The following is a 23,126-nucleotide window of genomic DNA, read 5'->3' on the forward strand; positions in this document are numbered from 1 at the left end:
TACATCCATACAATGGAATACTGCTCAGCAATAAAAGGGAACAAACATGCAACATAGATGAATCATAAGTTCATTTTACCAAGTGAAAGATACCAGACCCCGAAGACTATAAACTGAATGATTCCATTTATACGACACACTGGATAAAGCAAAAATACAGATACAGAAAAGAAGTAAGTTGGGAATGGGGAAGGTACTGCATATTAGTTACAAAGAGGCAACAAGAGAATTTGGGGGTGATGGAACTCTTCTGTAAGAAAACGTTGTGTCAGATACCTGACTCTATGTCACACAGGGAACTCTACTCATTACTCTGTAATGACCTATGTGGGAAAAGAATCTTAAAAAGAGTAGACATATGTATATGTATAGCTGATTCACTTTGTTGTACAGCAGAAACTAACACAGCATTGTAAATCAACTATACTCCAATAAAAATTAATTAAAAGAAAAAGAAATGGAGAACAGTAGCATGAACACTGGAGTGCTGGAGTCATAGCCGTCAGTATGGACTCCTGGATTTTATTTAAGATAGATACATAAAGAAGCATATATTAGATAGATGATTGATAAATAGATAAACAGTGATATATGTTTATGCCTGGATTTGTATACATATACACACTTCCTAGCTCTATTGACAAGAATTATTAGAAGCAAGGACATCCCTGTGGCCGTGAGAACAACTAGTATCAGATGTTTTGGTTTCTAAATATTATTCTACAATAAAAGCAACCAGAGATTCTTGATGAAGTGGTTGTTTCCAGGGGTAAGGCAGGGAAGACACAAGAGGAACCTGAAGCATCTTGTGGTACCAGGAGGAAAAAAAAGTATGCAAAAATATTTTTTTTTTTAGAATGAGGGTAATATCCTCCCTTTGGCTCCTTATTGCTGAGATAAAAACTTGAGTAAGGAAATAAACAACAGGGGCTACCCTGGTGGCGCAGTGGTTTAGAATCTGCCTGCTAATTCAGGGCACACAGGTTCAAGCCCTGGTCTGGGAAGATCCCACATGCCGCGGAGCAACTAGGCCCGTGAGCCACAACTACTGAGCCTGCGCGTCTGGAGCCAGTGCTCAGCAACAGGAAGGGCCGCGAGAGTGAGAGGCCCGCGCACCGCGATGAAGAGCGGCCCCCGCTTGCCACAACTGGAGAAGGCCCTCGTACAGAAACAAAGACCCAACACAGCAAAAATAAAAGTAATTAATTAATAAAGTTATGAAGGCTACCAATATAAGAATAAATATAGTAATAAAAAAAGAAAATAAACAACAATAGTACTGGATTCTAACTCATAAAATAAAAGAAATATCCATGAGTTCATACTAATATAAATAAAAATGTGAATAAGTGAGATAAAAGGTATGATGCTTCCTTATAAAAATTACAAGTAATAAATGAGGAAAATTCAGAATCACCATTAGAAGAGCATGGTACTAATTATGCAGGCAGGATTCACCTATGGATGTGAAAAGTCATGGTGAAAATTTAAACAGGGTATTTGCAGATTCTCAAAGCATCTTCCTCCATATGTTTATTCATCAAAAAGGGGAAAACAATAAGCTTACAATGAAGAAACTGGCACACACTTTAACCAAATGGTCAAAGTTATCATCAAGATGAATGTATTTCAACATCATTAACCTGATTTGATGCCCTGAGAAGGGAATATCATCCCTGCAGCTTTCTTCCCAAGAATGCATAACCTTGATCTAATTATGAAGACCTATTTGAGAAACACAAATAAAAGGATATTCTACATTCAAATCCACCAGTACCTTTTAAATATGAAGATCATGAAAGACAAGGTCACCAAGTAAAGGAGAAACTAAGGAGACATGACATCTAAGTGTATTGTGGGACCTTGGATTGGATCCTGGAACACAAAAGGGACATTAATAGAAGGGCTAGTAAGGACTAGTGAAATCTGAGTAAAATGGGTAGTTTAATTACTAGTATTATACCAAAGTTCATTTTTTACTTTGATAAATACATTATGATTTTGTATGATGTTTACTAAAGGGGAATCTAGGCAATAGATAACAGGAACCTCTGTCATACTTTTGCAACTCTTGTGTAAGTCTAAGATTATCTCAAAAGTAAAAGTTAGAAAGAATTGAGGATATTGAGCAACTCATACACTGATGTTCATCATCAGTATAAAATATAAATTGTTACAAATACTTTGAAAAACCACTTAGCCTCTTCTCAAAATAATCCTATACATGCCCTATCTTGTAATAAGTCCACTTCTAGGGATATATCATACAGAGATTTATACATACGTGCTCCCAAATATATACGATAATGTGCTTGGTAACATTATTTAAAATAGCAAAAAGCTGGAGAAAGGTCCTATGTCTATCAATAGTAGAATGGATACATTTTCATACATTCATACAGTGAAATACTACACTGCAATGAAACTGAACAGACTACTGTTAAATTAAACAACATGGATGAATCTCATATGGGTAATGTTGAGTGAAAGAAGCTAAACACAAAAGAATATGTACTGCATGATTTCATTTTACATGAAATTCAAAACTAGACAAACTAATCTATGGTGTTCCAGGTCAGGATAGTGGCTCCCATAGGGGAGAACAAAGGGTCTCAGGATTGGGAGGGGATACAAAGGATGCTTCTAGGATGCTGGTAATCTTCCAGTTCTAGAGCTGGATGGTTGTATGAACGTATTCATTTTGTAGAATTCATCAAGCTGTGCATGTGAGGTCTCTGTATTTTTCTACATGCATATTATAAATTTTAATACAAGTAAAGTTTGGTTTTTTTAAGACAAATGATTCCTTGACTGCTCTACTGTGAATTGACCTGAAGGATGCCAGAACGGAAGCAGGGTGATCAGTTAGACAATTCCACATTATAAAATATTAAAATATTTCATTTACAATGCTTTTATAAAAAGGAGAAAGACAAAATACTGGATCACAATAGCATATAAGTAATGAGAGATGATCTGAATGTGTTCTGAAGTCCTAATGTTCTTTGGGAGTAGATTAAGATTGATTAACCTTTGTTAAGCATGGATGTTAAAATTTCAAGAATAATTCCTAAAGGAATAAAAATAGATTTTATCCTTCTAAAGAAGTAGAGAAAATGGAATGAGAAAACAAACAATCCTCAATCAATCAAGAAAAAAATGCATAGAAAAGTGAGACAATTAGGAAACACAAAGTAAGGTGGTAGAAACAAATCCATATATCAGCAACCGTAGCTGAATGAACGGACTTCCTTTCACACAGGAGAAGATTTTCAGCTTGGGAAGATTTTCAGCTTGTCCAAATCCAACCTTACACTGTTTTCAAAGAGACACACCTAAAATACAAGCTGTTAAAAGGTTGAAAGTAAAAGGATGCAAAGAAATATTCTAAGCAAAGATCAAGTAAAATAAAGCAAGGGTATCTATAGTAATTTTATGTCAAAGGAAGAATTAGTGGAATTAAAAAAGGGGGGCTCACAATTTAATGATAAAAGTTTTAACACAGAAGATTAATGTACTCAAAACTTGTAGCACCTTATAAAACAGCTTAAAAATTACAAAACAAAAACATACCAGAACTACAGAGAGAAGTAGATACCCCACTATCATAGTGGGAGGTTTCAACACACCTCTCCACATTATTCTAAGATAAAGTAGATGGAAAACTTGGTGAAGATAAAGAATACAACAATCTTGATCTAGAGGACTTATATAGAACCCTAGGTCTAATAGCTAAAGAATTTCCATCCTTCTTGGATACACATGAGCCACATTTTAAAAGTGGGGCAGGGGCAAATACTAGGCAATCCTCTACTAAATTTCAAAGAATATGTGTCATCAGAATATCTACTCTGACTACAATGAAACTTTCCAAAGCAAAACAGATATATTTTCAAACATATATTTAAAATTTTTTTAAAAGTTCTAAAAATTCATTGATCAAAATGAAATCATAACTGAAATGATAATTTTGAACTGAACAATAATGAAAGTACTTCATATCAAAACTTAGAGATGCAGCGCAAGTAGAAATTTGGGGGGAATTTTTGTCTTAAATGCTCTAAATGCACGAGGCTAAAATTAATTAGCCAAAAAAAAAATATCTATTCGATAAAGTAAGAACAACAGAATACAACCAGATCAGTTATGAGCAGAAGTAGGTGATGAGAGAGAAAGGAGTCTCAATAAAGATAGATTTTGCTATTATTTTTATTATTTGTTAAAAAAAAATGCTGAGTATCTATAGAATTGCCAGTTACTGAAGAGAAGTCAAAGATATGAAAACCTGCTCCCTGCCTTCAAGGAAGATTATACAAATCACAGTGAAAAATAAAGATTAGCCAGCAGGAGCAGAGATTTGTGACAAAGCCTGAGAGTAGCAGCTCAGTTGGGGTTTTGGGGGCTGATGAGACAGGGCAGCCCTCACCAGCAGCTCTTCAGGCTGAGATCAACTCCTGGCCTCCAGAGATGGGTGCAGGAGAAAGGTGTGTGTCCTTAAGGGAGATTCCGGCTTCAGATAAAGAAGAAAGTGGAAGGAGCTTTCTAAGAAGAGACTGAGGGTGTGGGAAGCTTTGTTTACCGTGTTACAGAGGTACCAGAGGAAGGGAAGAAGGAGGGAGTAAAGAAGTGGGAGAATGAGTCTGGGAAGAACCACATGACAGTCCTAGAATGAGTAGGCGTGAGAGGAACAGGCAACAGAGACTTTCATAATGACTTTGGACAAGAAAAAGAGAATGTGAGGCGTGAGGCATTTTCCCTTCTGAAGATTCTAAATGAAACTCGGGAGGAATGTTGTATTAGTGCCTCTGCAGGCTAAAGTTTCTAAATTGCTGTAAGCTTGGTGATTCTGGCAAAATGTAGCCTTTGGCTAAAGTTCTAATGACACACTTTTAAGAAATGATTAATGCCTTTCTGAAGTTCTTCTGGCAAAGAGCAGCAAGTCATAGGAGGCCAGTGACAGTTAAAATTAGACACATCAGAAATAATCCACTGTGCTGCATGGCTAATGGTTAAATTGGTTTCTAGGAACCTTTCCCGGTGTGGATCTCTGGCAACAGTTGATTCTGGTCTCATTTAATGGAGCCAGGTTGGATTAACTTAACAGTTGTGTGGCCCAAGTTGAAGTAGTTCTTGAACTTCCTTAGTTATTGTTTTTTTTTTTTTTAACTCCCTATATGTAAAATTGTGAAAATGATACAGGGATCTTGAGATGATTACTGATAATGTAAAAAACTGCCTAGCACAGTAGTTATCTGCCACATCGTAGGTAGTTCATAAATGGTATCTCATCATTATTATTGTCACTTATTCCAGATCACCACTGTATCTACAAGTTACAAGCATACCTAAGTGCTTTTAAAATCACCAGTCCTTTATCACACAGGTACATGACAACCTCTACCTCCTGGCCAGAGTCCACCAGATCAGTGATTTTACTTGCTTTGCTGCCTCCTGTTGACCAGTTCCAGCTTCCTCTTCAAAGTTGCCTCATGTTGTCCACACTGATACTGCCTACCATCTCCCCCAGGGGACGTGGGTAGGGATAGTAGGAGAGCAGAAAGCCTTTTATGCTGTCCTTTATATGCTTGCTCTCATTCTTTAATGCTGCTCTCTGCTTTCCTCTCTTTTATCCTGCTCTTGATTCATTCATTTATCAAACGTTTACTGAGTGTCTAGGTACTAGGTTGGACACTAGCGATACAAAGTTGACAAAGGCACAGTCATGCCCTGAAGGGTATGACAATCCAGTGGGAGAAACAGATGTGAGCAGATACCCACAGTGTAATTAGATAAATGGTAATGGGAGGGTTTCCATGGTACTCTGGGAGCACGAATGATGAGGCAACTAATTCTTCTGGGACAGATGAAGTTTCACAGAGGTATCTGAGCATCTTTTAAAAAGATGATTAAGGGTCCACCAGTCCATAAGGTGGCAGTGAGGATGGGGAAGGAGGAGAGAGAGGAAGAGAGAGAGTCACTACAGACCAAGGGGTTGGGTGTGTGTGTGGTGGAGCAGGGTGGGGGGTGGATTCCAGCAGAGAAAACCTGGGTATTAGCTTAGCTGCAAGATTTTAAGGGAAGGCTTAGGAAAAACAAAATGAAATTCAGGGGAAAATGAAATAATATTTCTCAAAGATGCTTTGCATGGACTAAAGAAAAAAAATTTTTTTTCCACAAATACCTAAGATTGCTCAAGGCAAGAGCATATGCTGTCCCTGTAATTCCTACTGAAAATATGAAATCTTTGAGATTCATGTCATACTTTATAGAGACATTGCAGTAAACAAAATGATCAAGACACCTTTAAGCATCATCCAGGGAAGAAGGATTAGTTTAGTTTGAAGTGATCACACTTTCTCTTGTCTTTCATCCACCTTCTTGTGGTGCAGTTCAGAAGGCATCACTGCCCTCTCCTCTCCTCATAAGAGTGACCTTGCAATAGGAAGAAAGGACGACGATGGCTACGGCAAACCAGTGTCTGCATTTGCATCTAGAACGCCCTTATATCCATTCCCAGACTGGGAAAAGATTAAAATAAAAAAGCTCTCAGCACCTCTTCTGCCTCAACAAAAAGTAACATTATAGCAAAGCAAGCCCAACCCAGTGAAGACAACCAGCAAAAATGCAACCTTTTGACTTTGGCTTTAACTCACCATCCCAAGACCAATGGGTTATACAGGAGGTACTGTCGGGAAAAGCTTCCCTCAAGAGTTATTAGGAACATAACCATGTTTTAGGATAAAGTAGAGAAAAAAATGTTCTGGGAGTGTGTAAGTGCAGGAGGAGTATGTTAACTGAGATGAAAAATGGACAAACCAAGTACATTTTTGACAACTCTTCCAGGCTCCTTCCTTGACCCTAGGTTCTCCCTCCAGCTCTTAAAACATACATATTTCCTAACAGTTTCTATCATTTCCTCATTCCTGAGGGAACAGATCTAGAAGGGGTGGACTTTTCCTTAAGTCCCAAAACTCTTTAGAGCACCTTGGTAAGTCAGACCAAATAGGAGAGGAAGGCAGAGTGCATTTGTTTATGATGTTCTCACAAATATTTACAGGTCAAACACTCTAATACTGCTGAGGGGTATCTTGTGTGGGCATAGATAGTTTGGATTTGTTTCATCTTAGGTAAAGACTAGTGTCAGCAATTTTAGTGAATATCAGAAATGTGTCAAATTAGCACAACACTGTAAATCAACTGTACTTCAGTATAAGATAAAAATTAAAAAAAAAGAAATGTGTCTGTTTCTAGATATGGTACAGGCCATACACATAGCACATCTCCTTGTCCTGTGGAGCTTTATTCTTTTTTTTAAATTGACGTGTAATTGACATGCAACATTGTATTAGTTTAAGGTGTATGACATATTGATTTGATATTTGCATATATTGCGAAATGATCACCACAATAAGTCTAGTTAACATCTAGTTAACCTATGTTACAGGCCATGCACACACCACATCTCCCTGTCCTGTGGCATTTTATTCTAACACTGATGTTGAGACAGTCACCAATTTAAAATTTAAATTTTAAAGAGTTAGGACAACAAGGTACCAAAGATAACTATCTAATGAGCAAAAGCCCTCACTTCTATGTTGAAATGAAAATTAAGAGAGGTTGAACTATTTGGTTACCTTAACTTGGTATCTCATATCAAGGAACAGTGAATGGTTTAATGTTAATGCTGTGTGAATTAGAAGAGTTTCAGAACATTAAAGAGAGGAGAAGAGGACATTTTAATTACTGTGAAGTTACTCATGAACACAAAACAAATATTTTCTTACTCTTTTGTAAATAACACTGAACCCTTTTTATCTCCATCAGCCCCAACCACTGTGGTACCATTCTGCATGCAGACCAGTCAGGCTGAGGAGCATTAAATTTAATTTGTGCAAAAGTTGAAGGTGGAAGAGCGTGAAATTAACTTGACGCATTTTTACGGCATTTTCTATCTTCTAGTTTCCCTCAGCCTTTCCAATCCAGAACAATTTGGTTGGCTGTGTCAGGATCTCCTCATCCCTGGAGCTTCCCTCTCCTCTCTATTCATTGAGATTTGAGGGCATCTGTGTATGTGTAGCTTATTCTTCCTCAGTCCACAGGCAACCCAGCTGAAGGAAATGCTGATTTAGTTGGCTTGTTATTTACCTTGGCAGAGCTTCAGTCTGTGCTCAGGGTTCACTCATCTTGGTGACTCATCTCTTTCAGGAGTACGTGTGTGTGAAAACAGCCAAAGATGAGTCAACTCATTCAAGAAATCATTCAGCATGGCCCAAATGGTTTGCAAACATTTTGGAAGGAAATGAAAACTTTTATAAGACTGTATAGTACATAACAACTTAGCAATCAGTTGCTAGTATAACACTTATAAACTCTAGAGGTTATTACAGACACACCTCAACCGATGGGGATAAAGCTGCGATATCCCATATTGTATCAGTAAAGGAAGCACTTCTACATGACTTTAAAAACACATAGAATAAGAACTAATTGAAGACAATTATGTTTAGAAAGAGAGAGGCAGATGGAAATGAGATTGTGGGTAGCCTACTGTAGATTTCATTTAGTGACTAATTGTTACAAGAAATGCCTGCACCATGCAGTATAAGCACTCCTCTCATTATTAAGAATCTAGGAAGATGTTCTATCAATTCTGTTCAACTCCTGACATGAACATTCAAATAGTACATATTATTCAAATAACATGGTTGTGCAGAGATTCTGAAGTTTTATCAGGAGAGTTTTGTGAAGGAATGTATTTGCAAATTACAAATGAAGATGGATAATACAAACAAAAAAGAAATGTATAAATACCACAGATTGCAAATTCTACCTTATTCCATTATGCCCTTATTATTTAAAAGGTAATAATCAAAGCATATTTTGTGCATATTTATAGAAATAACCATGTAGTAATTTTTTAAAGGTGCCTATTTAAAATTTCTTCTGCTCATGAAAATGTGCCTTTTCCAGAGCTGGCCCAGTATCCTTAATAGAACCTCTTCTACTACATTAAATAATTTATCTCTTTTTCAAGAGAAACTAGGTGTTTCCCACCCCACACAGGACTTGTACTTCATTTGCCAATATCCAACACAAAACCAGATCATCTACATTAATTAATTCTGTCCACTATACATGGATATTTCCATGGGTGCTGGGCTCTGATAGTGCAGGTTTTATGAAGCATCACACATTTATATTTGATAAATAGAAACACAAAAATGCACATTGACTCATACCTTGATCCTATGAAATATAAATAAAAGTCTTCTTATTTCTGAAAGGAATATAGAAAGAAATAATTAAAATGATTCAGAGGATTTCAAGGAAAGGTGACAAATAATAAACCCATAATTTAGGAAAATATAATTAGCTTTCCTTTTATTTGAAACAATAAAAATACCAAAGAGATGGAGAGAAAAAGTGGAAGTGAGAGAACCTTTATGTGTTGGGAAAGAAGGCGTAGATTTGTTTTTCCTTTCCAAAAATGTTTTAATACTCACAGAAACCCATAAGATAGGAATTTTCATCCTCATTGCACAAATGAGAAAACTGAAGATCTGAGAAACTGTTACTTGATGAAAGTAATACCAACAGGAAGTAATGGATCTAAGATTGAACCCGGTTGTAACAAACTCAGAGCTTAATTCTTGTAAGTTTAACCAAAGTATTTCAGAGAAGGTGATGTCTGTGCTGAATTCTGAAGAAAGAATTGAACCTGTTTTATGAACAGGTGAACATTGGAGAAAGAATATTTTAGACAAAGGGTGAGTAATCATAATAACAGCTATCATTTAAAGCATTTACTATGTGTTAGATTCTTAATGTACAAGTACATAACTATCAAAGTAACATAACTTATATGGTTCTCATAATGATCTAATGAAGTAGGTGATACTACATTCATCCTAAAGAAGAAAAGATAGAGCCCAGGAAAGTTTTGAGTAACCTACCAAATGTCTGACATGTCACAGCCTGGTTTGAAACTAAGATCCAAGCATCTCTAAAGTCTCTGTTCTTTCCAAAGTCAGGATCACTGGTGCAGCTGGATCAGAGTCAGGGGGGAAGGAAAGTGGTGGGATTGAGCCTGGTGAATTGAACAGACACAGGTCACAAAAAGCTGTGTAAGCCAAGTGAGAGTGTTTACACCTTATTCTCAGTTGACAAGAAGCCTTTGAAAGATATTAAATGAGGAAATGACATGATCATATTGTAGCTTTAAGGTCATTCTGGGTAAGGGGTAAAGTGTAGAAGGAGGAAGTGTAAGGGGAAGCAGAGAGACCAATAAGTAAACTAGCTAAATAAACCAAAGCAATATATAATGCCCATCTGGTTAACTAACCATGGAATTGGAGTAGACAAGGATGATTCTAGACATATCAAAAATGTGAAAATGACAAGATATAGAGACCAATAGATTTCCTTGCTAAGAACAGAGTCTATAATGACTCCCAGGTCTCTGATTAGGTTACTTAATAAATCAAAGACATACTAGGAACTAACTCTACAGTCATGGGGAGGCAAATAAACAACATCTAACAAAGATCCAGTTATCAGGCTAGGTTTAAAATTCATAGTAAAGTTTTAAAATTCATAGTAAAGTTTTATTGTGATAAAGATTAGAAAATGCTACCATTAGAATAAATTTGAAGAGCTCACGAAAAAGCGATTTGGAGTTTAAACTATGCGATGGGTGATTTCTGTATTGAAAGCATTTTATTTGTTTTCATGTTTAATTTTGCCTACCCCACATTCCTAAAATGTAAACTTGTTGAGGGCAGGGATTTTATAATTCTTGTTACCACTCTAAATCCCACACATGGAATAGTCCCCAGTACAGCATAAGGGCTCAATAAATATGTATGCACTGGATGACAGCCCAGTGAATATGACTGAGATCCTGATTACAGGAACCCTCATAGTTTACATAGCATCTTCAGCTAAGTATTCATGTGATACTTTGCTTCCTGCCCTGTCAAATCAATGAAGTTGGGGTCATTTCTGACATTCTGAGAGGATAGAAATGAGAAATGTAATGACAAAACTCCCTGAACTCTGACTCTACCTTCTTCCTCAAAATAATGAGCACCAAATTAATTTTCAGATTAGACACTCTTAAAATTCCTTAGAAAATCAATAATGCAAAGTGATAAGACTAAGTTTAGATGATTGATTTATCCATTGATTTTTCTTTTAATATTTCTGGCAAGAGATGGTCACTTCAAGGCCAGCGATGACTACCTCAACTCTTACTCCTTCCCCTAACCTTCAGTCTCCTCATTGCTGCATTTAACCTTGAGGACTACCCAGTATTGCTATAGAAATGTCTCAAACCTTCCAGTGTAGTCATCTCTAATGGGGGAGAACTGAGGGTAAAGGTAAGGTCAGAAACACTGAGTCTAGGATATGCCTGCAAGGAAGAAGAGTCAGTGAACAGGAACAAGCTCAGAGACAGAAAATCCAAACAAGGTTATCAACCCAAAGTCAGAACAGCGTAGAGAGAATCAGATGTTGGTTCAGAGGCAAGAATTACAAGAGAGAAGCAGATCTTGGAAGGAAAGGGAGGATTACATTCACCTGACTCAGAGCCTTCCCCTTTCTTTTACTCAGGTCCATTTCCATGGGAAACTTCTGGAAAAGCTTTTCATTCTGTGCATGCCCTTTCTCTTTTTCATTCTGTGGTCTTCCTTATTCCATGCCTGATCTTTGATAGTCCTCTAAGGTTTCTTCTCACCCCTTGCACGTCCCCCTGGAAAACCTTATACTCTTAACAGTTTTAGGCATTCTCATAATGTTAATAACATTAAAGTGCCTCTTTCTCTCTGTTTTTGTTGTTGTTGTTGTTTTGTGGTATTTTTGGCCGTGCCATGAGACATGCTGGATCTTAGTTCCCCGACGAGGGATCCAACACATGCCCCGTGCCTTGGGAGCACAGAGTCTTAACCACTGGCCCGCCAGGGAAGTCCCTCTTTCTCTCTTGAATCCCTGTTTCATAGTATTAACTACATACAAAACATCTCCATTTGAAACACTTCAAATTCACCAATATATTTAAAAAAATATTTTCCACCTCTGTTTTTAAACACATCCCCATCATTACTCCCTGCATCTGAGTGGTCCTCACCTTGGGTTCGGATGACTGCCATGCATTCTCATCTGGAAATTCTTCCTTCAATCTCTTCCACTTCAAAATCCAACTTATACCTAACTTCGAATTTAAAAGAACTCAAATTCCATTTTTATCACATTATTCCTCTGACTTAAAAGGAAAAAGCTTAATTACCTTTCCAATATAACAAAGTTTCTTAACCTATCTTGTATAGGAACTCTTGTTTTTCTGAGATCTCAAAAGCACTAACTAGGAGACTGTATCATCACTAGACCCATTCCTGGGTCCTGCACTTCAAGATCCCACTTGGCCCTCCTCTGACTATGTCTTCCTAGCAATTCCCCACCCTCTACCTCCAATAAGAAATCCATAGGGCAGGACAGTTACCCGTGGAGAGCTTTTCATTCCCTAATCTGAACTACGCTCCAGATACCTGTGACCCTGATGGTTCCCTCCCAAATAGCCTAGGGCTTGCTTCTGGGGCCTGTGTGGCCCACTTCCCTGAATCTGTCCTCCTGATGGAGTCATGAAGCAAATTTGTCCAAGTCTAGGTCCAAAGAGTGGCCAAGGAATAGGTGTTTACAGAGGGTATGGATGAAGTTGAAACATGTATGCTCAAGTGCCCCAGGTTTCACAGTGACGGATGGAGCTAGGGGTAGGAAAAGAAAGAGTATGAGCTCTAGACCCACTACTCTCCTGTTCTGAGGTAAAACACTAAGGGTGTTGTAGTAGTTTTCAATTGTTGCATAAGCCAATTACCACAAACTTACTAAGTTAAAACAACACCAATTTATTATCTCATGGTTCTGCAGGTCAGAAGTCCAAGTGGACTCAGATGGATTCTTTGCTTAGGGTTTCCTAAGGCCAAAAAAAACTATGGTGTTGGCTGGGCTAGCGTGTTACAGAGGATCTGGGGAAGGATATGCTTCCAAGCTCACTCAGGTTTTAGCAGAATTCAGTTCACAATGGTTGTAGGACTGAGGTCCCAATTCCTTTCTGACTGTCATTCAGGGGCCTTTCAGCTCCTTAAGGCCCTCTGCATTCCTCCTCACATGGCTCCTCCATCTTCAGACCAGCAACAGCTCATGGAGTTTTCATCTCTCTGACTTTCTTTTCAGCCAGCAGATGGAGAAATTTCTGTGCCTTTAATGGCTCATGTGATTTCTTTGGCCCACCAAGAAAGTCCAGGATAATAGCCCTATTTTAAGGTCATCTGTGCCCTACAAACTTACATGACGAGTGACATCTCATCATATTTACAGGTTATGGGGGTCAGGGCCAGACACGTTTGGGAGCTATATTAGTGCCCAGGCTGCTGTAGCAAAGTACCACAGACTGGGGACTTAAACAATAGAAATGTATTTTCTCATAATTCTGGAGGCAGAAAGTCTGAGGTCAAGGTGTCAGCAGGGTTGGTTTCTTTGAAGGCCTCTCTCAGTGATCTGGAGATGATTGCCCTCTGCCTGTGTCTTCACATAATCTTCTCTGCATACATGTCTGTGTCCTAATTGCCTCTTCTTACAAAAACGCCAATCATACTGGATTAAGGTCCACCCATATGACCTCATTTTAACTTAATTAACTCTTTAAAGATACCATCTCCAAGTACAGTTACATTCTGAGATACTGGGGGTTAGGACTTCAACACATGAATTTTGGGGGGACACAATTCAGCTCATACTAGGGACTACTTTAAGAAATCTGCCTACCACAAGAATTAGAAGTGTGAACCCAGCCTTGAAAGTGTCTATGAAGGCATATTTGTCAATGTAGGAAGATAGAGCATATTCTATTTAACAGTTTTCCAACTTTACTATTTTAAGTACTTAGATATATGGTATGTAGGTCTTCAATTGTATTCCTGCTCCAACTTTGCAGATCTGGTGGATGTGCCTGGACAGAGAGGTGAGGAATCTGAGAGAAAATCAACAGAGCTGGAGGCTGCCCTTCAATGAAAAGTAACTGTGGTGGCAGCAGCCACATTGGAGTCTATGAGGTGAAGTCTAAGGCTCTACTGATGTGCCTAAGCCTATGATCGGGGAATAAAGCTTATTTTCCTTAACCTGTCATTACTATGCATATAGATGGTCCATCAGGCATTCTTTGCTCATCCTTGTAAGATGCAATACCATGCTCCATGCCTCCTTCCCCTCCCCCAGCCTCTACTCCATACCACGCCCTCACACACTCTGACTGCTTTGTTCCTTCCTGCATAGCCTGAGACTGTCCAACTGACTTAGTCCATTCGGGCTGCTATAATGGGTGGTTTATAAACCATGAAGACTGGGTGGCTTATCAACAACAAACTTTATTTCTCATATGTCTAGAGGCTGGAAAGTCCAAAATCAAGGTACTGGCAGATTCAGTGTTTGTTGAGGGGCTGCTTTCTAGCTAATAGACAGCTATCTTTTCTATGTCATACCTGGCAGAAGAGGCCAGAGAGCTCTCTGGGGGTGTTTTAAACAGGTACTAATTGCATCCATGAGGGCTCTGCCTTCCAAAGGTACCACCACCAAGCACCATCACATTGGAGGTTAGGTTTCAACGTGTATTTGGGAGACACAAACAATTCAAAGATGACACCAAAAATCTACTTCCTGTACTACTCCTCTCAACATCCAAGGCATGTCCTTGCCTGTCTCAGTCATTTGGAACTTAGCATTTATAATTTTATACAACTTTTTAAACTTTTTAATGTCATGAACAAATACAAGATCTCTTCTAGATTGTGATCTTGTTGAATTCAAGTACCATGGCTTACATATCTCCCCTAGTGTAGAGGGAATGCACCAAACTTGGTAAATACACAGATGAAATGAATTAAGATTATTTTCCTAGTGTTTATTCCTTATGGATGCTGCATGACAAATAATTTGGTGTTAAAATAAGTTTGGACAGATTTTACAAGGTTAAAACATGTTTCTTAAAGACATCTCAGAATCTTTAATATACTACTGCATATGGTTAATATCTAAAGGAGAGACAGTCATGAAGACTTTACCAAACTTATTGACCTTTTATTTCAAGAGCATGTTAGGCAACTGGTGTTCCTGAATATATACTTTTTAAAAGGCTGGCTTAAGAATTATTCCTCACCCAACTCTCTTTCTAAATATATAATATTATTTATATGCAGCATATAAAAGAATTCCACATATCTATATGTATTCAAAAGTCTTTATCCTGACCATCCCCACATCAACTACGGGCAATTGTTCAGGTTATATGAAAACTCCTATCTGATATGAAAATTTCCTGCTCACTTAAGGTCTTCAGGGATATAAGTTCAGGTCTTTCCCACAAAGTTTAGTGATGAGCTGAAGTGCATGTCCTTTGAGGAAAGATCCAGAGTAAGCAGCTTTATATCAAAATATAAAATATTAAGATTCCAGTTATTAACTGGAATGTGTTAAGGAGGGAGAACATGGAATCTTTGGCTCTGGAGAGCACTTAACATTTCATTACTATAAATGGTTTTGACATCTGTGAGGTTGAACCTATCAGGATCTCTTAGGTTGTAAGCACTGTTCAGATGGACACAGTAGCTTTCTTAAGTTTCACAGAGTTTCTTAAGAGTATATTGTCTAAAAATGTTGATGACAGCAATGAACAAGGATGATTTTCCCTCACAGACATGCTGTGAAAATTAATAACAGTCTAATAAATACTTTGAGCTCTTTTGGGGAAAACCGAATAAAAATTAAAGTACTTTCATATAATAATGCCTTTGTCAACATACCTAAGCACTTGTATATTAGATGATTTTAAAACATAGGGAGGCATTAACCTCTTTGAAATGCAGATGGATAAAGTTTAGGATCGGCATGAGTGTCTAAACATTATGAAGCTGGGTCCAGTGGGTAAACCCTTGACTAAATAGTCCTGATTTTCATTGTTTACAAATATCAAAGGGATCAAAGTTTTAGGATGTAACCTCTAGAGTCAAAGAGAACTGGCAATCCCAAAACCATTCCCCTACTATCTTAGCTGACCTGCATGGAACTATGTTGTGGAAAACTTTATCTAATTTGTAATAATGCTGTGGGACTGAATTTTCCATTAGTACTCTCATATATTCTATTTTTCTCAAATACTTTCACTTTTTTTTCTAATTGAATTTCTCGCTTTTGAAGCCAGAGTTTCTTTTATCAATACTGTTATTAACATTTGCATTCCTATTTTTAACTCCCATTTCAAGGCATGCCTTGAAAACATTTTGTTGAAAGCAGTTATTTGCCATGTTTAGAGCGCTGTAGTTCAGCAAAATTGAAAAATACCTCTACTGCATTAGTAACATAAGAACAAAAATGTATTTTATCACTTTGAGTATGTAAACACACAGAGAACAGCAAATCAAATAATGGAACTAAGAGGAGACATAGTCTAATGGACTCAGCAGAGAATTAAGAGCCAAAAATATCTGAGCTCCAACCTTGGCTCCAATACAGGGTCCTATGTCCTTGGGTATGTTCCTTTGTCTTCATGGAATAAAAAAGAACTTAAAAAAAAAAGCAAAAAATAGAAAAACAGAAAACCTCACTGGAGTAGAAATAAGGGAAAGTGGTCAGAAACATGACAGTTGTTTCAGTACTATCTAAAGCAAGATTTTCACCTTAGCCATGACTGTTTTATTTCCATCAGTTTCTGTCACAAATGTGATACTGTTTATGCCACTTTAATTCTAATTGTTTTGTCTCTGTACCCTTTGAACTTGGATACTTCCCGGCCATAAGTAAGTCATTTGAAAGCCCTAAATCAAACAGCCTTACCCTTCATTCTTGTTACAAGGGTATGCAGTTATATAAGTCTTTAAAGACACAACTAGATCAGGAACCAGAGTATGCATACTTTGTGGTCTCAAGTTTCCCTAAGGGTTTAACCAGGTTGAACATATTCTATTACATGCAATCACCATCTGTGCTGTTTGGCCAGGAAATAGAACGCATGGCACCTCACCAGCAACTTGTATCAACTTGTCATTTTAATTAGTCAGAGACCATTTGTGTGAGGGCTTACACATCACCTCATGAAAAACAGTGATCTCCTCACATCAGCAAACATCCCGAAACACAACCTGAATGCAATACCACGTGCTGCTCCTCCGAGTTTTCCAGCATCTTACAAAGTATTTGATATATAAAAGGCCAAATAAGTGTTTGTTAAATTGATCTGAATGAGTTGAAGTTTCTCTTCTTAACTGTACAAGTAATAATATTTCCCTCAGGTACCACTTAGGGAAGAATGAATGGGTAAGAACCAGGATTCAGTTCCTTTGCTGTCCGTTTTCATCACTGCGGCTGTTGCTGGTACATCCCATCATCCCTGCAACCACGGATGGACTGGACCACAGCCTGGATTCTACCCCAGGGGAGTCCTTCTCCAGATGCTGTATCTTGGTGTCCTAGACAAACTGCAATGGGAGTCACCTCTTCTTCTAACTCTTCCCACTCCTCCTCAAGGCCTGACCTACACAGGAAGGGCTCCGTCTCTCTTCCCACAGTGGGCTTCTCAGGATTTCTTTGGGCAGCAGTGGAAATCTTCCCTCAACTACCCCAACCTTTCTCTACCTTGTGAGCTAACACTACCAACACTTCACCATCCCCCACGCTAAATGGCCAGACTTCCCCCTCCACCAGAGTCCTCCTGCAGCCACTTCGATCCTCTTTGCTGTGAGGCTCACTGCCGTGTGAAAGATATACTTTCAGTAAGCCACTCAGCTACTGCCCTGAAAGTATCCTCTTATCTGAGTTTTTGCGTAAAGTCACCACCACATCTCTGGAAGATAAAATATGTTCATACTTCCAAATTAAATTCTTTTTAAAATTCATGAGGTTCTTGAGGTTCTATATATAAACTGGAACTATTAGGGAATAGACTTTCTTCCCAGAATATTCCTTTGTTGGACCTCTTTCCTTCCCTGCGTCACCCAAATGAGACAAAGGCAAAATGTAGCTGTCTCCCACAAAGCTTAATTTTATCAAATGTGCAAGTGGAAAGCCCCACATAAACTTCCTTTCCCAGACAGAAAGGTGAGTGTGATACACAGTACTTTTAACAGGAAGTACGTCTGTTTGGGGGTTAACTGCTGTGCACAGAAAATGAAAAAGTGAGGGTTCTCCAGCCCGAACAATTCCTTAGCCTTTGGCCCAGTCTATCTCTCAGTGTATGTAAGGTATGGAGAGATGGGAGAGAGGTTTCCATTTGGCACAGAAATTTTCTGCAATTAGGTGCTGGCTTGGGTGATCATAAGTTGAAGGTAGAGGAAACAAGAGCAGACAGGACCTGTAAGCTTAGTAGGTAAAGGGGAATGAATTAAGAGAGATAGCATTTCACTTGGAAAAACATTGATATGATGGACTCCATAAATCCACTTTGGAGGAGCTTTGACATTTTTCCTTACACTCCACTCTTTGACAAGTGAAGTCCTGTTTTAGTTTCAGGCTGGGACCTCAGAAGAAAATAAAGCCTGCAATGCTCACAAGCTGTTAAGCTCATGTTGTGGACTGAATGTCTGCGTGGCCCCAAAATTCATATGTTGAGATTCTAACCTCCCAATATAATGGTATTAGGAGGTGGAGCCTATGGAAGGTGATGAGGTCAGATGGAGCCCTCATGAATGGGATTAGTGCCCTGATAAAAGAATCCCAAGAGAGCTCTCCCACTCCTTCTGCCATGTGAGGACACAGTAAAAAGACTATGAATAGGAACTGAGCTCTCACCAGATACAGACTCTGCCGGCATCTTGCTCTTGGACTCCTCAGCCTCCAGAACTGTGAGAAATAAATGCTGTTGTTTAAACCACTCAGTCTGTGGTGTTTTTGTTATAGCAGCCCAAACATACTAAGCCAGTATATATGGACCAAGAGAAAGATCTAGAGCCAAAAGGAAGTAGAAATTTGAAACCACTTACTCAGTGCCATGTAAAACATTCAAAACAAAGAGTGACATAAAACTAGAGATCTGACAAAAATTAGCAATGGACACTAATCACAGTAGGATAGGGCACTGAGATACTGTGCAAGGTTTCAAGTAGATTACAAGAAAGTATATCAGAGACTTGGGAAAGCACAGAAATGGCAAGAAAATGATAAATAGTATCAATGTTTATAACTGCAAAGGAGGGGGAATTAGCTTTATGTTCATTAGAAAAAAAGAGATGAGAAGGGATAATTACTGAGGTGTCTAAAACTCTGCTGCGTATTGAGAAGGGAGAGACAGGAAATGGCTCAAAAGCAAAAGAGGACATGAGCAGAAAGGAACAAAGAACTGTGCATTAAAGGGAATTCAGAAGCAATGTATTTATAGAGTAATTACTGCCGCCTGCAGAAAAGGCTACCGATATCAGACAGGCAGTACCCTAACCCTGGGTGTATTTTTACAGTGAGTTAAATGAGTGCTTTTCGGTGGGGGGGGGGGGGGGAGGGGGGAGGGGGGAGGGGCTCTACAAGGCGCACGACCTGCGCGGAGGGATTGAGTTTGTCAGGCCAACGTGGCTGCTTTCCTTCCTGAAATGCGAGCTGCTCTCTCTCATTAAGTTAACACACTGATCTGGCAGAGCCACATCCTGGAATCCTAAAAACATCAGCTTCCATCTAAACTTTTCATTTCTTATGTGCTTAATTTGGCTTAGTCAGCTTGATGGCAAGTTTGCAATATTATAAATATGCATATGGCCTGGTATCTGCCACCCGCCGTCTGATCCTGACTTATTTGCCTGTGGGAAGAAGCATAAGCCAGATAGGATGTGCAGCTGGGCAAACCTCCAGGTCTGGAATTCGGGTTCAGTCTTGCTAAACATCAGATAATGTTGAGTGCTTATCTAAACTGTTCAGTCCCATAGAGCCTCTGACCTTCTTCCAATCACCTGACTAGTTCTTATCCTCTGGAGGGAGGATAAAAATTCAAAAAAATTGACCTATACAAATCAGTTTTACCATGCTTTGGTCTATTATTGTTATGAAATATTTTGACACCCAACTGTCTCATGGTTTAGGGGCAAACCAATATTTGTTCTTCTTTATGGGGATGTATATGCTCTAGGTTACACTCTCCCTGAACATTGAAAGGTGTTAAATCCAGAAAACAGCCTTAACACAGTGGATGATTGAGCCACCTTGGTCCATCCACTGAGTGGAAGTTCAGTCTCATGGAAAGAATTTTTCTGCCTCCTTCCAAACAAATTCAACCTTTGTGCTTCCTTAAGACCTTGCTCTGTTAAATCTCTCCTCCCTTCTAAAACATCAATCTCTTTCTTTCCCTTCAACCTGTAAGTATGCTCAAATATCTCCCCACCAAAAATGTCCTCTCTAGTTACAACTGTATGCCATCCCTTTATAAATTCTCTCTGGGGGCGGGGGGAAGAAATAAAAGGCACAGACTCATGGGCAATGCTTCTCCACAGCCCCCAGACCCCATTAACTCCCAAGCCTCAGCAAGTTGGCTTCTGGCCTCACCATTACAGTAAAACTGCTTCGTTAAAGGTCACTAATGGCTTCCTGATAGCCAAACACAAAGAGCATTTTCAGTGTGGAGTTTACACTCTGCTTCAAACTCTTGTCTTTGGCTTCAAAGACATCAGGGCCTCCTCAATGTCCTTCCAACTGCTCTGTTTGCTCCTCTTTTTTTTTGTTTTCTTTCCCCCCGTGGATTCCTCTCGCTCTATGTACCCTTTCAAGTTGGTGTTTCCAAGATGATCTCATTATTTTTGTTTCTTTTCACTCTATTATTTACCCTGAACTTCCCTATCTATCACCCACATTCTGAACCTCCCAAATCTGTATTTCCATTCCTAATCTTTGCTTGAGTTCTAAAACCTTATATGAAACTGTCTACAAATACATTGTCTGACTGTCCCTCACATACCCCAAGCTTATTACATGCATGACTGTAACTCATTGACCTTCAATCCCTTTGCCTATCGGCCAACCTCCTCCTCTTCCCATTTTACCTCTGTGAATGAAAAACCATAAATGGAGAGATAATCTTAGATTTTTTTTTCTTCAACATCCACATCCAATTGGTCAACAGTTTTATACATTCTACTTCAAAAAAAAAAAAAGGTTTTTTTTTTAGATTCAGTTTCCATCTCTCAGCTTCATAGCCTTAGTTCCTGCTTCAAGAATATTTCACTCAGCCTACTGAAATAGCAACCTCATTGATATTTCAGACTCCAATCTATCCATTAGCAAAGTTTTCTATAAATCAAATCTGATTACATTACTGTCCTGCTTAAACTGGGCCATTTACTGTATCACCCCCAGAAAAAGTGCTCTAAAGTCTGCTTCCGTATTCAGTCTCATCCCCTGCCATTACCTCTTGTGCTCCATCCAACCTGTCCTGAGCCTTTTAATGTCCTTGAGGACAATACATTCTCTTGTGCTTGATGACACTGCAAAGGTCCTCCTCTGCTTAAAAATACCTTTTATCCCACTCCAATTATTTACCTGGAAAACCTTCCCTTATACTTCAAGGCTTGGTTTAAGCATCATCTGTGGCCCATCTTCTTTGATCCTCCCCAGCCAGCACCAAAGTTAGGCATACTTTGAACTACCACACCCCAAAAGCACTTTGTAAAAGTCTCTATTACAGCACAATAATTGCTCAGTGACACCAACAGACAGTTTTGTTAAGTGTTTCCCAGGAGTGGGATGTTCAAGTTCTCATGGTGCCAGTGGTTGGGAAAGAACTTAGGTGGTTTCTTCTACCATGAAAGGTCAAGAAGAAGGTGGGAGTGGATGACTTTGTCCAAGCTAGCTGGAAAAATTCCCATGAATTCAAGCCACTAGAAAAAAGTTTTTAATCTACTCTCCCCCTCCGAAAAGTGCAAAGAATTCAAGTTTTTGAGCAAATGCTTACTAACCAACCCCAGAAGGTAGTTTAGAGGTGTCTAGATCTGAATTTTCTCAGAGAAGTTTAATAGTAGCAACACATGTGGTATATGTAGCATTTTTTTCTAAATGTTTCCATCTTTATCTTGGCATATATTTTCAAAAATCTAGCCAGCAGATATGAGAATATACTGAGATTTCATTTAGCATATGAAGAAACCAAGGACTCAAGATGTTAGGCAATTTTCTCAGAATTATACAGTGTGTCACCGATTGATATCCAATCTCCCCAATCTATGTTTCATGTTCTAGAAACCTGAACGTGTTGTGTTCTCTCTAAAGGGTCTTCCTTTCTCATGTCATTTCTTTCATTAATGCATATATTCATTTTTTACACAAAGATTTTATTAAGAGCTATGATAAAATAGAAGTAATAATCAATTTAGAGTCAGGAGGCCTGACCTTGAGTTCCTCTTAGACTCACGTAAATATTCAAAGACAGCAGAGCATAATGAAACGAGGACTTGGATTTGGAAGATCTGGGCTTGATCTTAGCCTGACTACTTTCCAGCTAGGTGAGCTGGAGCAAGCCACCTCGCTTCTCTGAACCTCAACTCCTTAATCAACAAAGCTGGAATAACAATACTTATGCGGATCACTCTTATGAGACACAGCACATGAAACCACTTTGTAAAGTAAAAATGCTATGCAGCGATACTCCCAACATTTTACTGAGTGTTTACTATGTGCAATGTGATGCTCTGAGTATTTTACTAAGATGGGCTCATTTGAATTTTCACAATGATTCTATGAAGTAGACACTATTGTTATTCATACTTTATAGTTGAGAAATGAAAGGCATGCAGGAGTTAAGTAACTTTTCCAAAATCACACAAATAAGAAATGGAGCTAGGATTGAACCCAGACAGTGAAATGCCCAAGCTCATCTCCAAACCACTTAATGATGCTGGCTCTCCAGCTAACACACTGAGTACTTTCATGTTTTAGGATCTTAGTGCATATGAACGCAATTGCCCTTTATATGTATTATCTCCCTCAGTTCCCTCTACAACCTTATAATTTTATCCAGAGGAGGTAAATAGATATAATAAAGGTCCATGCATGCTCCTCGAGTCTATTCTGAACACATCAGCCAGAGTGAGCCCTCTTTGTTCAAAACCCACTAGTGC

At 38.7% G+C, this 23,126-nt stretch overlaps 1 long non-coding RNA gene across 2 annotated transcripts in view; it reads right to left on the reverse strand.

Annotated features, from left to right (window-relative positions):
* The window catches only part of LOC125964318 (uncharacterized), a 34,924-nt gene extending 13,354 nt beyond the window's left edge, over positions 1-21,570 (reverse strand). The window contains exons 1-3 of one of the 2 annotated variants that reach the window (XR_007477240.1): positions 21,422-21,570; positions 9,240-9,277; positions 8,146-8,198 (exon numbers count right to left, since the gene is read on the reverse strand). This is a non-coding gene — a long non-coding RNA (uncharacterized LOC125964318). Of the gene's footprint in view, positions 1-8,145; positions 8,243-9,239; positions 9,278-21,421 lie in introns of those variants that run through there. The other variant, XR_007477239.1, reaches the window with a different exon arrangement.
* Between the last annotated feature and the right edge of the window lie 1,556 nt (positions 21,571-23,126).

This window comes from Orcinus orca, chromosome 4 (assembly GCF_937001465.1).
Source record: "Orcinus orca chromosome 4, mOrcOrc1.1, whole genome shotgun sequence".
NCBI lineage: Eukaryota > Metazoa > Chordata > Mammalia > Artiodactyla > Delphinidae > Orcinus > Orcinus orca.